This window comes from Pecten maximus, chromosome 5 (genome assembly GCF_902652985.1).
Source record: "Pecten maximus chromosome 5, xPecMax1.1, whole genome shotgun sequence".
NCBI lineage: Eukaryota > Metazoa > Mollusca > Bivalvia > Pectinida > Pectinidae > Pecten > Pecten maximus.
The window spans coordinates 49,303,872-49,320,732 of NC_047019.1; the positions used below are offsets into that span (position 1 = coordinate 49,303,872).

The 16,861-nt window shown below is 38.8% G+C and overlaps 1 protein-coding gene across 1 annotated transcript in view; it reads left to right on the plus strand.

Annotated features, from left to right (window-relative positions):
- The first annotated feature begins 142 nt into the window (after nucleotides 1-142).
- LOC117328269 (wiskott-Aldrich syndrome protein family member 2-like) overlaps nucleotides 143-16,861 on the plus strand; it is a 38,049-nt gene continuing 21,330 nt past the window's right edge. Inside the window, exon 1 of the mRNA XM_033885751.1 lies at nucleotides 143-256. The gene's annotated coding sequence lies outside the window, so the exon portion shown is untranslated. The remainder of the gene's footprint in view (nucleotides 257-16,861) is intronic.

Here is a 16,861-nt window from a genome sequence, read left to right on the forward strand (position 1 = left end):
AATTTTATATTTTATATACTTATTTGTAAAATCAGATTTATATTTCATATATGTCATTATGTTTTATAAAGGGAAATTCTATATTCAGTATAATTTTATAATTAAATTATTTTCTTATCATTAATAATTTGACTCTCGCCGGGAATGGAATTTCACGAGATCTCAATATCGCCATTTTATGCTAACTTCCCGAAATCGCACTATATTGCAATTGTAAATAAACCCGAGGATGTGACAGGGAAATACATGCATGGTGGTAAGTATGGCTGACTTTTACAAATACGTATCAGAAGTATTACTTGCACGCATAGTTAAGGGTGTCAGGAATATCTAAGCATCAACACCACTACCGGGGTGTGCCCAATACACAGACTCGGGAACTGTCAAACTTGGCCACTCTTCATGACATCACTTTGCAATGTAGGTCACGCACAATTTACACAATTTCTCATACACTTACATACGCGTGTTACTAAAGCATCTTTATATTGAGATTTGAGGTAAAACCGTGGAAGACTTTATTAGTTGCCGAGAAGTGTTTTTTAGGTCAAAAGCAGATAGGTGTATGATTCATTCCCGTGACCTATGGGGTATGGAGAACAACTTTGCTCTGCTTCAGTAAACAACTGAATGAACAACAACAGTCGGGTAATATTTAAAACATTCATTTACATACACTGATACAAAACACCCTGCATTGTCAGCATGGTACAAAAGTATTTTTGATGTATTCTAATTTTAAAGCTAACTAATAATAAGCATGACTTGAGATTTTTAGATTTTCTGTTATGATACTAACACAAGTTATGAATTAATATCAGCACCTTAATAGTTATATTTAGTAATAAACTGACACCACAGAATACAAAATGGCTAACTAAATGCGCAATAATAACTTTATAAGTAAAATGTTGATGTGGTTGTCTTGTTATTGTTAGTAGGTATATAACATGTTTGTCATTGTCATAACTAGGATGTTAGATACTTAATTTAGATGGCTACTGTAGCTATATAGCTACTGTTGTTGACTGTTGACAGTCAAAAGGGTCAAATCATAATGCTTTTCAACGAAAACAACGTAATTAATGTAATAAAACTTGTTGTAGAAATATTGAACATGGAAAACTATCTGGTTTATTTTTTTACCCCGCCATCATCAGATAGTGGCCATGGGCTATTCAAATTGCCTTCCGTTCGTCATCTGTCGTCCGTCCATCCGTAAACACCCTTGTTATCGCTATCTCTTGAAAAGTACTTCATGTGTAGCTATAGGTTCCCCTTGGTCCCTAGTTGTACCAATTAAATTTTGATATTTGATCAGAAAAACAATATGGCCGATAAGTGGCCATCTTGGTTTTGCCAATTGAAGTCTGTTATCCCTATTTCTTGAAAAGTAATAGCGGGATATTTGTCAAACTTCTTGTGTAGGTTCCCTTTTTGTGTCAATTCATTAAGGATTTTTTATCCGAAATTTGTGCGAAAAACAAAATGGCTGACAGACAGCCATCTTGGATTTTTAGAATTGAAGTTTGTTATCACTATTTCTTGAATAAACTGGAAGGATGTTTCTCAACTTTCAAATGTAAGTCTATATTGCATGCTCCTGCTGTCATATCATTTAAAAGGGGAAGAAGGGAAAAGTGGACAGAAGATCAGGATCTGGTTTTTTGTCTTTATTGTGCATGTGTGCTATTTTGTTTATACATATAAAGACTTTTTCATTTCTTTCTTTAAAAAAAAAAGGGATACAAAATTAAAGTTTGTCTGGAACCTAAATCATAGCTGAAGCTGTATGGTATGGATCCTGAAATGTTGAAGCCGTCTTTTTCCCTGTTCAAGTTTTATATTGAATTGATTTATTTTTCTTACCTTCTTTGAAAAAAAAGTAAACATAATATTCAGGGTGAGAAAAAAAGGTTTTACCAGGCAACTATGTTTCATCTTTGGGCAAGTACTTTTGAACTCAACTTGTTCTAAGGACCAGTGATGTTGAAATCTTTTTTCCTGCCCTGATTTTAGTATTCAGATATGATGTATGGTACGTAAGAGCTATCTGTGAGAATCAACTGTGGGTATTATATTTGTGGATCTCACTGGCAATTAAAGGTTGGAACTACCAATAGCTTGGAATATATCAAGTGATGTGATTCTTCCAAGAGAGTATCTAGAACTTTTATAACTGAATTATTATCGGGATATGTTAAGAGTAGTTGTGATGCCTACATAAAACAACTGATGTGTGACCAGGAATTGATTGATCAGCTATCAAGAACTGACCAGTAGGAGATTGACTGGTCCTCTTGTGAAGATTGAAGCACTTTCTACAGTAATGAAAACTTTGGTTACGAAGTCCATGCTTCTTGCCTCTCTGACATCTTTTTAGTCCATGTTTCTGGCCTCTCTAACATCTTTTTAGTCCATGTTTCTGGCCTCTCTGACATCTTTTTTAGTTAAATAGTGACTGGTTTATCACCTACATGACTCAGCCTGTAACAATAATATTGCTTTATCTTAGTAGGAAGCTTAAAGGTGGTTACAAAAACTTTCCTCCATTGAGGCAGGCTATGTAACTTTCTAGGCTTCGTCTTACTCTGATATCTCCAATGTGGAAGAAGTATGAGGCTAAATGGACACATTATATCATATAAAAATTCTGTTTCAGTAGAGGTATTTCATTTACTAGTCATTCAGGAAGTGAATTTTGAGCTAGTATACTTATTACTTTACAAACTGACTTTAAGAAGAATACAGAGATTATTAGCTCACCTGGTCCGAAGGACCAAGGTGAGCTTATGCCATACCGTGGCGTCCGTCGTCCGTCCGTCGTCTGTCGTCCGTCGTCCGTCGTCCGTCCGTCCGTCAACAATTGACTTCTTCTTCATAACCGCTGATCAGAATTTGATCAAATTTGGTCAGAAGCATCCCTATGGGTAGGGGACTCAAAATTGTACAAATGATGGGGCTGGCCCCCAGGGGCCTGAGGGGCGGGGCCAAAAGGGGTCAATTTTGCTATATTAATATAAACGACTTCTTCTCTGAAAGTGAGCAATGGATAGCGCTCATATTTGCCTGGTAGCATCACTATGGGGTGAGGATTCAAAATTGTACAAATGATGGGGTTGGCCCCCCAGGGGCCTGAGGGGCGGGGCCAAAAGGGGTCAATTGGGCTATATTGATATAAACGACTTCTTCTCTGAAAGTGAGCAATGGATAGCGCTCATATTTGCCTGGTAGCATCACTATGGGGTGAGGATTCAAAATTGTACAAATGATGGGGCTGGCCCCCAAGGGGCCTGAGGGGTGGGGCCAAATGCGGTCAATTTGGCTATATTGATATAAACAACTTCTTCTCTGAAACCAAGCAATGGATATCGCTCATATTTGCCTGGTATCATCACTACGGGGTGGGGATTCCAAATTGTACAAATGAGAGGGCTGTTCCCCCAAGGGGCCTGAGGGGCGGGGCCAAATATGGTCAATTTAGCTAAATTGATATAAACGACTTCTTCTCTGAAACCGAGCAATGGATATCACTCATATTTGCCTGGTAGCATCACTATTGGGTGAGGATTCAAAATTGTACAAATGATGGGGCTGGCCCCCAGGGGCCGGAGGGGCGGGGCCAAAAGGGGTCAATTTGGCTATATTGATATGAACGACTTCTTCTCTGAAACCGTGCATTGGATATCGCTCATATTTGCCTGGTAGCATCACTATGGGGTGAGGATTCAAAATTGTACAAATGATGGGGCTGGCCCCCCAGGGGCCTGAGGGGCGGGGCCAAATGCGGTCAATTTGGCTATATTGATATAAACGACTTCTTCTCTGAAACTAAGCAATGGATATCACTCATATTTGCCTGGTAGCATCCCTATGGGGTGGGGATTCAAAATTGTACAAATGGTGGGACTGACCCCCAAAGGGCCTGAGAGGCGGGGCCAAAATTGGTCAATTTGTTTAAACCACTTCTCTGAAACTAAGCAATGGATATTACTCACATTTGTATGGTAGCATGGTTACTGGGTGGGGATTCAAAATTTTACACTTTTTGGCATTTTTAGCATTAAAATAAAACCAATGTACATGTACCCATATAAAATGCTTATTGACATAGCAATACCAGCGACAATATACTGAAGCATCATTCTTGTTTCATATCTCATGAAACCAGGTGAGCGATACAGGCCCTCTGGGCCTCTTGTACTCAGTGTATTTGTAAGCTTATAATAGTGAAACATCATGGGAAAAAATATTTATAACCAGGAAAATGATAAAGTTTGTCTGCTTTAATACAAATCGTGGAATTCCTACTTCTGACAAAATCAATAATGAAGGTGTGGTCTCAAAAAAAAATCTTTAAATACCTGTGAATTGAAACTTTCTATATAAACAAACCAAAATAAATTTTTTAAAAGTGTTTCAACTTCAAGTATCATTGGTGATAATCCTGAAAAATGTAATTAACCTTTCATTTAGTTTTCCTATTACCTATTAACACAACATGTACAGGTCACCAAGACCTGCTTGATTTGTACTCATTGGTATGCAGATGCTGAAGATTATATAATTAGTAAGTTTAAACCCATGTTTTGCTTAGTCTGGTGGCCTATATATTAAAGCTGAAACGAATGTTCAAGCGTTAGCGATGAATACCAATTGTCTAATAATTCGAATTGTGGACTGGTACACAGTATTCGAATATTCGGTTGATATTTACCTCCCTTTAGTCCTTTTGTCTAAAACATGGATTTCATTTGTGTTTGGGAGCATTTCCAGCTAATTTTTGATAAATGTAAAGCAGAATATACCGTAAGCATTGCTCTGCAGTTTAATATCAAAATACATATGTATTTTGCAACTATTTTGATATGAGTAAGTTCCAAAACACATGAATGATAAGGTACAAATATTTTTCTAAATTAGGTACAATGCTGCTATCTTTCATCTCCGTACTGTGTACTGTCAACCATGTGGTGGCCATGCATCCTATAATGTACATCAGTGTCATTAAAAACTAAAAAGGTTTAATACCAATAGCCACATACCCGGTTACAGTGTGGACAATGCCAGTATGTAAATGCAGAGCATTAATGTTCAGACTAGATTAGTCTACGTTAAGTTTTGATTATTTCTTGGTCATGAAATGCAAATATTCGGTCTCTTGACATTGACAATACACAGGCACATCAATAAGGTAGGCCAGCCGTGTTGTCATCATAAGGTGAACTTGGCAAAGTCTATGAATGATGTTTTGACCACGCTTTTAGGATTATTAAAGTGAGCTTCCGACTAAGTTCTGATCCATTCTTAAGTTGTATTTATCACTGTTTATTATTTAAGCTTTTCAATTGTCTATCCAGTTTAGTAAATCAGAAATAATTATATAATCGTGTCAACATTAAATTATTATTGTCCGGTTTGAAATATAGAAAAAGAATAAAAGTCCTAATTATTACGGTACATACAATTGGGCATGTGTCTCCATCATACATTTTGAATTAACCTTTGTGACATTATTTTTTTTCCCGCTTCCAACAGTCAATTTTAGTCAACCCTCCAGGCAAATATGTGTGTCATCTGGGTTTGGAGAAAGGGGTTGGTCAAATCCAACTTCTAAACTCAAGTATCTCAGCAAAGTCCTGGATGACCGATCAGTCCTCGGGAGCTATTTTCTCATATAAGGAAGACGCCTGTTGGTCTCGTTTAAATTTCTGGTAGAATATTGGGAACAACAATTTTCAGAAGTAAACTACACAATTTGAGAATTTTAATTACTAAATATGAAATAATTTAGATTGGTAATGGGGCCCATTATTAACTCCATTAAAAGGCTCCTCTCCTGTTCATACCATACATGACAGTTCAAATTCAAACAGGTATGTTACAGTACCGGTTATCATTTCAGTACTGGTGTTCTAACACACAAAAAAGTTTCCTGTTTACCCCATCTGAGGTTGTTTGTAACGTAACAGCATACTGATAATGTTGTATGTGACTTAGCGCTTGTTTACCCTTTATCATCGACTACAGTTGATATTTATGTGATAAACAGATTCTAGGGTCACACTCACTGCTTTAGAGTTGTACATGTAACCCTCCAATCACTGATAGCATTCCTGCCTAAGTTGCCAAGATAAAAATTAAAGCACAATTAAAAAAATGAGTGTACTTATTTCTTGTTAATGTGAGAATTGCAGCATTAACAGGACCTGAACATCTAAAAATTCATTTCTCAATATGAACCCTGGACACAATGCTTCATCATCCCTTATGGAAGAAATGTAACAAAAATGCTTAATATAGATAACACAGATAGTCACATTTACAGGAAGTTACACCTACAGAAAGGCACGCATGTACAGTGAGTTACATTAATAGAAAGCCTCACCTACAGGAATCACACATACAGGAAGTCACACCAACAAGAGTCACACCAACAGGAAGTCACACCAACAGGAAGTCACACAAACAGGAAGTCACACCAACAGGAAGTCACACCAACAGGAAGCTTAAGTCACACCAACAAGAATAACACATACAGGAAGTCACACCAACTGGAAGTCACACCAACAGGAAGTCGCGACTACAGGAAGTCACACCAACAGGAAGTCGCGACTACAGGAAGTCACACCAACAGGAAGCTTAAGTCACACCAACTGGAAGTCACACCTACAGGAAGTCACACCAACAGGAAGTCACATCAACAGGAAGTCATTCCAACAAGAAGTCATACAAACAGGAAGTCTCACCTACAGAAAGTCCCACCTACAGGAAGTCACACCAACAAGAAGTCACACCAACAGGAAGTCACACTAACAGGAAGTCACACCAACAGGAAGTCACACCTACAGAAAGTCACACCAACAAGAAGTAACACCTACAGAAAGTCACACTAACAGGAAGTCACACTAACAGGAAGTCATACCAACAGGAAGTCATTCCAACAGGAAGTCATACCAACAGAAAGTCCCAGCTACAGGAAGTCACACCAACAAGACGTCACACCAACAGGAAGTCACACTAACAGGAAGTCACACCAACAAGAAGTCACACCAACAGGAAGTCACACCTACAGGAAGTCATGCAAACAGGAAGTCTCACCTACAGGAAGTCACACCAACAAGAAGTCACACCAACAGGAAGTCACACCTACAGGAAGTCACACCAACAGGAAGTCACACCAACAGGAAGTCACACTAACAGGAAGTCACGCTAACAGGAAGTCGTACCAATAGGAAGTCATACCAACAGGAAGTCATACCAACAAGAAGTCACACCAACAGGAAGTCATACCTACAGGAAGTCATGCAAACAGGAAGTCATACCTACAGGAAGTCATACCTATAGAAAGTTTTGCCTATGGGATATCTGCCTATGAATGGAACATAAAGGAACTTAAAAGCTTCAGTTTGTAATAGAATCACAGAAACTACTGTTATCCCTTTGTAAATGAGTTTCACCTAGTTAGGATATCAATTTTGCCAGCAGTTTATTGGTTCTGATTCCTTCCATTGGTAAAATTGTTACCTGCAGATAGTCCTTGACTATCTATATGAATTCATAACTTTAGTATCTTTCAAAGTTTATTTTAGATCATTACTTTTATGAAATTCTTACTAATATATACAGTTACAATGTTGCCAACAAGAGTTCAGATAATGTGTTTTTTTCATTCAGACAGTACATGGAAATTTTGTTTTGTCATCTTCCTTCAAATTAGTGATCTTTAACTACAAATAATAAAATACATGTGTGATATACCTTACACACAAGGAACTATTTTTCTAATATATATAACTCCCAGTGGCTAATGTGTATCAATTAGCTCTCACTGCCTTGGCTACAAATTGATCTTCTGACATTGGTGGAAACAGTAAAGTTGTACGCTGCTGTTTATTGACTAACTTGCAATCTGTGTCACTAAGATCTATATAGGCAAATTAGCAGTCAACAAGGATTTATGTATACATCCCTTGTCTTTGTCAGCCAATCAATGTGATGTGAATTTAATGGCAACTTGAGGAGAGAAAACAGTCTTATATATATAAACACTGCAATCTGTTCCCCGCATCACAATATCCATTTTTTGTGTCTTTGGTGTGTGCAGACATTTTTTTTTGTATTATGGTGGACAGACATTTTGTTGTGTGTTATGGTGGACAGACATTTTGTTGTGTGTTATGGTGGACAGACATTTTGTTCTGTGTTATGGTGGACAGACATTTTGTTGTGTGTTATGGTGGACAGACATATTGTTGTGTGTTATGGTGGACAGACATTTTGTTGTGTGTTATGGTGGACAGACATTTTGTTGTGTGTTATGGTGGACAGACCATTTGTTGTGTGTTATGGTGGACAGACATTTTGTTGTGTGTTATGGTGGACAGACCATTTGTTGTGTGTTATGGTGGACAGACATTTTTTTCTGTGTTATGGTGGACAGACATTTTGTTGTGTGTTATGGTGGACAGACCATTTGTTCTGTGTTATGGTGGACAGACATATTGTTCTGTGTTATGGTGGACAGACATTTTGTTGTGTATTATGGTGGACAGACATTTTGTTGTGTGTTTTGGTGGACAGACATATTGTTCTGTTATGGTGGACACACAATTTGTTCTGTGTTATGGTGGACAGACATTTTGTTCTGTGTTATGGTGGACAGACATTTTGTTCTGTGTTATGGTGGACAGACATTTTGTTCTGTGTTATGTGGTGGACAGACATTTTGTTCTGTGTTATGGTGGACAGACATTTTGTTCTGTGTTATGGTGGACAGACATTTTTGTTCTGTGTTATGGTGGACAGACATATTTTGTTGTCTGATTTATATAATGCATATATACAGTCCTTGTTTCACAGGAGCATGTATTTGAACTCACTTACACAAAACATGTTTTGTATGGTATAGTTGACACTGGTGTAGAATACAGTCTGTATTCAGTAGCTAGCTGTAATTATAAGAAGAGAAAAGGTCAGTGTAATAAAGTTGGTACTGCGTCCTGGTGCTGATCATCAAGTGCAGTACAGCTTTGTTACTTGTATGGGAATTGTGCTGCAGATATGTCAGTTGTGTGCCCAATTACAGAGTAATTCATAAAACTGCAATCGATCAAAAGTCTCCAGAGACTGAACAGTCTCTCACACAGGGCTCCACAACAAAGTGAATTTAGTCAGTAGGAATTACACTCTTGTCGATGGCCACCTTTTAGATCTAGTAGGGAGAAGTTTATGTGACCTTTTTCTGGCAAAGTGTTTGGTGTTTTATCCATTTCATACCTTTTGTAGACTGATATGGGTGTTTACAGATTATAATGGCGGTTTGGGATAATTGTGTTAGCACTACTCTGGTCTATTGATATTTTCTCTTTTCCACTACTTCTCCATTTAGGGTGTTTTCATGAGTCGTATGTAAACAGAGTTGTTTATATTCATTCTGTTTGTTGGGTTTCCCCAGAAAAGGATGTTAACAATTCAGTCAAAACAAACTAAACTTGTGTTGGATGACTGGTTGGATGACTGGTTGAAGTTACCATGTAAATGCAGATAATAGACTCTTTATATGACCAATGAAAATGTTTGATTTTCATTTTACAAAATACCATGGCATTAGTTGAAAGTTTTAATTATGTTATAAGATAATGAATATATATAATGGCTGCCTTATCCCATATCCAGGATTTTTCGATGTGGAGATATATATATACACACTTTGTCATTGATCGGCCCATCTGTCACCGCATTAGGTTTCCTTCACTGGAGATGATGTAGTCTAGATCTGTAGTCCTGGAGATGATGTAGTCTAGATCTGTAGTCCTGGAGATGATGTAGTCTGTAGTCCTGGAGATGATGTAGTCCTGGAGATGATGTAGTCTGTAGTCCTGGAGATGATGTAGTCTGTAGTCCTGGAGATGATGTAGTCTGTAGTCCTGGTGATGATGTAGTCTTTAGTCCTGGTGATGATGTAGTCTGTAGTCCTGGAGATGATGTAGTCTTTAGTCCTGCAGATGATGTAGTCTGTAGTCCTGCAGATGATGTAGTCTGTAGTCCTGCAGATGATGTAGTCTGTAGTCCTGCAGATGATGTAGTCTGTAGTCCTGGAGATGATGTAGTCTGTAGTCCTGGAGATAATGTAGTCCTGGAGATGATGTAGTCTGTAGTCCTGGTGATGATGTAGTCTGTAGTCCTGGAGATGATGTAGTCTGTAGTCCTGGAGATGATGTAGTCTGTAGTCCTGGAGATGATGTAGTCTGTAGTCCTGGAGATGATGTAGTCTGTAGTCCTGGAGATGATGTAGTCTGTAGTCCTGGAGATGATGTAGTCTGTAGTCCTGGAGATGATGTAGTCTGTAGTCCTGCAGATGATGTAGTCTGTAGTCCTGCAGATGATGTAGTCTGTAGTCCTGCAGATGATGTAGTCTGTAGTCCTGGAGATGATGTAGTCTGTAGTCCTGGAGATGATGTAGTCTGTAGTCCTGGAGATGATGTAGTCTGTAGTCCTGGAGATGATGTAGTCTGTAGTCCTGGAGATGATGTAGTCTGTAGTCCTGGAGATGATGTAGTCTGTAGTCCTGGAGATGATGTAGTCTGTAGTCCTGGAGATGATGTAGTCTGTAGTCCTGGAGATGATGTAGTCTTTAGTCCTGGAGATGATGTAGTCTGTAGTCCTGGAGATGATGTAGTCTGTAGTCCTGGAGATGATGTAGTCTTTAGTCTTGCAGATGTCTATTACAACCACATCATTTCCAAGCCTGAGATAAAGCTACAACAGCTAGCTCCAGAACTTTGTGAAATAGTTCAATAAAGGTGATACATACTGATAAAATATACCAACACCATACCAAACCGACATGTTACCACCAACACCATACCAAACCGACATGTTACCACCAACACCATACCAAACCGACATGTTACCACCAACACCATACCAAACCGACATGTTACCACCAACACCATACCAAACCGACATGTTACCACCAACACCATACCAAACCGACATGTTACCACCAACACCATATCAAACTGACATGTTACCACCAACACCATATACCAAACCGACATGTTACCAGCAACATATATAAAAATGTTAGAGGATATTACAGACCAGAAACTTATGACGAGCGACTTTGTAAATTGCAGTAGGCACGAAAATGTCAGATAATCAGTCGTCTGACCAATGAAGCCTACCCTCATATCATAAGAATTAAGACACAATAGCTTGTTTTTATACAAGGGCTTTAATTGAAATATATGTATTTTATAAGGTATTGCAAATTTCAAAATGCAATTTATAAAATGGATGGTTCAGAAGTTTTGTGAAATGAAAAAACCTCTATTATTAAATATATATCAATCTGAATCACCTGTATAAGAAGACAGCCTGTCCAATAAGAAACTTTATGTCGTCGGTTCCTTGGGTTGTCTCATTAAGATTTGACTATATCTCTATGTTAGGAAGGATCATAGTCTAAATCTGCCTTCCTTGAAGTAACACAGAGAAATACTGCCTTATGCTATAGATATAGAACTTTCACATGCTTTATATCTTTTTGATGCAACATCATAGATGGTATATATGTTTTCATTCATTGAAAAGAAATGAATCACTGATTAATAACAAGCCACTGTACATATGAACAGGAAGTATTAGTGGTCCGAGTCCATATACACTGATACTAATGGTGGTACTCTGGCTGGTACAGATACATGAGTACTAGTGAATTGATTTTATCTGTTAGCATGACTGTAATACCTCTGGGACAGCCAGCCAAGTAAACGACTGCTCTATCAGAATGATCCTGGTGTGTGAATGAGGAACACAAACCTATAAACACCAACACTTTGTTATAGTAACTACTGCATCAGCACATTCAGATTTTATCCATAACATTTTCAGAAGAAAAATACACAAAGTGTGCAAGAACTTGTATGAGCTGTCTGTGGGATATAAAATGTATATCGGGTTATATGTAGCCATGGTATATGTAGGTCCTAAAGGTATAATATATACTGTAGGTATAATATATACTGTTGGTATAATATATACTGTTGATATGTATAATTCCTATAGGTATAATATATACTGTAGGTATAATATATACTGTTGATATGTAGGTCCTATAGGTATAATATATACTGTTGGTATGCAGGTCCTATATAATATATATATATACTGTTGGTATGTAGGTCCTATATAATATATACTGTTGATATGTAGGTCCTATAGGTATAATATATACTGTTGGTATGTAGGTCCTATATAATATATACTGTTGGTATGTAGGTCCTATATAATATATACTGTTGGTATGTAGGTCCTATATAATATATACTGTTGATATGTAGGTCCTATATAATATATACTGTTGATATGTAGGTCCTATAGGTATAATATATACTGTTGGTATATCTCATTTATATATATACTTATTGTATTTGAACACTTTTTCTCTAGCATGTCTTCCATGCTTGTTTCCTGCATATGAGGATTAAATCTGTGTTCCATGTACAAGGTATACTTATTCCACAGTATATACTTACACATGTAACATGTTCTCTACTATAGGTTTTAGCATCTGTCACATGTACATTTAAATATATACTAAAGAGGTGTGTTTGTCAATTAGATTAATTATTCACTACTGCAAGGCTTGAGTGGTATCAGATACATGTCAGACAGCAACACAAGATGCTTCGTCTTTCTCAGTGTACCAGTCACACAAGACACCTCCTCCCTCTGTGGTATAGACAAGGCCAGTCACACAAGACACCTCCTCCATCTGTGGTATAGTTATAGACAAGGCCAGTCACACAAGACACCTCCTCCCTCTGTGGTATAGTTATAGACAAGGCCAGTCACACAAGACACCTCCTCCCTCTGTGGTATAGTTATAGACAAGGCCAATCACACAAGACACCCCCTCCCTCTGTGGTATAGACAAGGCCAGTCACACAAGACACCTCCTCCCTCTGTGGTATAGACAAGGCCAGTCACACAAGACACCTCCTCCCTCTGTGGTATAGTTATAGATAAGGCCAGTCACACAAGACACCTCCTCCCTCTGTGGTATAGTTATAGACAAGACCATCTGTGGTATAGACAGGGCCAGTCGTATAGACAAGGCCAGTCACACAAGACAGCATGATTCAGTCAGAGACAGCCTCCAGACACTTCCCTATCTCACTACTATCTAACACAGCAAGATTATGTGCAGTGTTTATATGCTCTCTAAGATTTTTTTCTGTGTCTGCAGATTTGTACTTCAAATTATTTTGTGTGGAAAGTGTTGACGATTTAGCCAGAAAAGAGACTATATACAATCATACAATATACAGTGTTTTTTTTGGTAATGCATGGCTTTATAAAGAAAGTAAACTGATCAAGTTTAGTCATAAGCACAAATGAATTGGTCTGGGATGGATTTGGTCTGGTCTTTTTTTTCACTGACATGCTGTCTTCCTTGGAATGTCTGTCAATGGCTTTACCAGTCATAGTAAGGCAAATTGACTGCTACAAATGTGCATTCTCTGGAAACAACGAGACTACTTCCAAGAAAATTTTATTATGGCTGTAGATGTTGCCTTCTGTGTGTAGTACATCCTATTTCTGTAAGTTTTCTGGTAACTTCAGATGTTTACAATATATTTCGGTTATTTTCATAATATGAAGGAGATGTAGATTGGTTAAGACAGTTTCTTGTGAAATATGAAGTTTGGTCGGTTCCATGCTTATCCAAGTTGGTCAATTATCAATGCCCTGGTGGTCAGTTTGGGAAATTAACTGGAATTCCAATTGGTTAACAAGTCAGTAAGCCAAAAGAAGCTCTTCCTGGTACACTTTTAAAATATCAGATCTTATTGTAACTTTTCAATAGTTTGTAAATATAATGAGTTCTTGTTTTAGTATTGATTACTTTATGGGTACCCGTCCGGGTCACTTGTCTAGTAGGGTTTTACTTTGTGGGTACCCGTCCGGGTCACTTGTCTAGTAGGGTTTTACTTTGTGGGTACCCGTCCGGGTCACTTGTCTAGTAGGGTTTTACTTTGTGGGTACCCGTCCGGGTCACTTGTCTAGTAGGGTTTTACTTTATGGGTACCCGTCCGGATCACTTGTCTAGTAGGGTTTTACTTTGTGGGTACCCGTCTGGGTCACAGTAGAGTTTTACTTTGTGGGTACCCGTCCGGGTCACTTGTCTAGTAGGGTTTTACTTTGTGGGTACCCGTCCTGGTCACTTGTCTATAGTAGGGTTTTACTTTATGGGTACCCGTCCTGGTCACTTGTCTAGTAGGGTTTTACTTTATGGGCACCCGTACATTCAGGTCACTTGTCTAGTAGGGTTTTACTTTGTGGGTACCCGTCCTGGTCACTTGTCTAGTAGGGTTTTACTTTGTGGGTACCCGTCTGGGTCACTTGTCTAGTTGGGTTTTACTTTGGGTACCCGGCCGGGTCACTTGTCTAGTAGGGTTTTACTTTGTGGGTACCCGTCTGGGTCACAGTTGGGTTTTACTTTGTGGGTACCCGTCTGGGTCACTTGTCTAGTAGGGTTTTACTTTGTGGGTACCCCTCTGGGTCACAGTAGGGTTTTACTTTATGGGTACCCGTCTGGGTCACTTGTCTAGTAGGGTTTTACTTTGTGGGTACCCATACATTCAGGTCACTTGTCTAGTAGGGTTATACTTTATGGGTACCCGTCCGGGTCACTTGTCTAGTAGGGTTTTACTTTGTGGGTACCCGTCCCAGTCACTTGTCTAGTAGGGTTTTACTTTATGGGTACCCGTCCCGGGTCACTTGTCTAGTAGGGTTTTACTTTGTGGGTACCCGTCCCAGTCACTTGTCTAGTAGGGTTTTACTTTATGGGTACCCGTCTGGGTCACTTGTCTAGTAGGGTTTTACTTTGTTGGTACCCGTCCCAGTCACTTGTCTAGTAGGGTTTTACTTTGTGGGTACCCATCCCAGTCACTTGTCTAGTAGGGTTTTACTTTATGGGTACCCGTCTGGGTCACTTGTCTAGTAGGGTTTTACTTTATGGGTACCCGTCCAGGTCACTTGTCTAGTAGGGTTTTACTTTATGGGTACCCGTACGCGTCCGGGTCACTTGTCTAGTAGGGTTTTACTTTATGGGTACCCGTCCAGGTCACTTGTCTAGTAGGGTTTTACTTTGTGGGTACCCGTCCGGGTCACTTGTCTAGTAGGGTTTTACTTGATGGGTACCCGTCCGGGTCACTTGTCTAGTAGGGTTTTACTTTATGGGTACCCGTCTGGGTCACTTGTCTAGTAGGTTTTTACTTTATGGGTACCCGTCCGGGTCACTTGTCTAGTAGGGTTTTACTTGATGGGTACCCGTCCGGGTCACTTGTCTAGTAGGGTTTTACTTGATGGGTACCCGTCTGGGTCACTTGTCTAGTAGGGTTTTACTTTATGGGTACCCGTCCGGGTCACTTGTCTAGTAGGGTTTTACTTTATGGGTACCCGTCCCAGTCACTTGTCTAGTAGGGTTTTACTTGATGGGTACCCGTCTCGGTCACTTGTCTAGTAGGGTTTTACTTGATGGGTACCCGTCTGGATCACTTGTCTAGTAGGGTTTTACTTGATGGGTACCCGTCTGGGTCACTTGTCTAGTAGGGTTTTACTTTATGGGTACCCGTCCAGGTCACTTGTCTAGTAGGGTTTTACTTTATGGGTACCCGTCCTGGTCACTTGTCTAGTAGGGTTTTACTTTATGGGTACCCGTCCGGGTCACTTGTCTAGTAGGGTTTTACTTTGTTGGTACCCGTCTGGGTCACTTGTCTAGGGTTTTACTTTGTGGGTACCCGTCTGGGTCACTTGTCTAGGGTTTTACTTTGTGGGTACCCGTCTGGGTCACTTGTCTAGTAGGGTTTCACTTTTGAGAAGATATCCTGGCTCATTCTTTGAGTATGTGAGTCTGAGGTGTCCATCATTAAGATGTCTTCAGACAGCTATCAAATAGACGGCAGATATGTTATAAATGATGTAAAACAAACCTACAGCCACTGTAAACATTCTCTATTAATCTGTCATCACCTGTACTGTATATATATCATGACAGCCAATGTTGTTACAGTGTACATCAACCTCTGATGGTCTGTTATTGATATATAATAATGCTCTCCATGGTAGATTCAGTGATATTTATAATGCTTATAATTAGTACATGGTAAAATTGATGGTATTTATAATGCTGTACAGTAGAATTAATGACAGTTATAATGCTCTACATGGTATATAGAACAGGGCAGGTATTAAATCTGGGGAAATGCTTGGTATATAGAACAGCCTATGGTTTTACACATCGTATTCCTCATACTATAATCTCTCTTGGTATATAGAACAGCCTATGGTTTTACTCATCGTATTCCTCATACTATAATCTCTCTTGGTATATAGAACAGCCTATGGTTTTACTCATCGTATTCCTCATACTATAATCTCTCTTGGTATATAGAACAGCCTATGGTTTTACACCTCGTATTCCTCATACTATAATCTGTCTTGGTATATAGAACAGCCTATGGTTTTACACCTCGTATTCCTCATACTATAATCTCTCTTGGTATATAGAACAGCCTATGGTTTTACACCTCGTATTCCTCATACTATAATCTCTCTTGGTATATAGAACAGCCTATGGTTTTACACCTCGTATTCCTCATACTATAATCTCTCTTGGTATATAGAGCAGCCTATGGTTTTACACATCGTATTCCTCATACTATAATCTCTCTTGGTATATAGAGCAGCCTATGGTTTTACACATCGTATTCCTCATACTATAATCTCTCTTGGTATATAGAACAGCCTATGGTTTTACACATCGTATTCCTCATACTATAATCTCTCT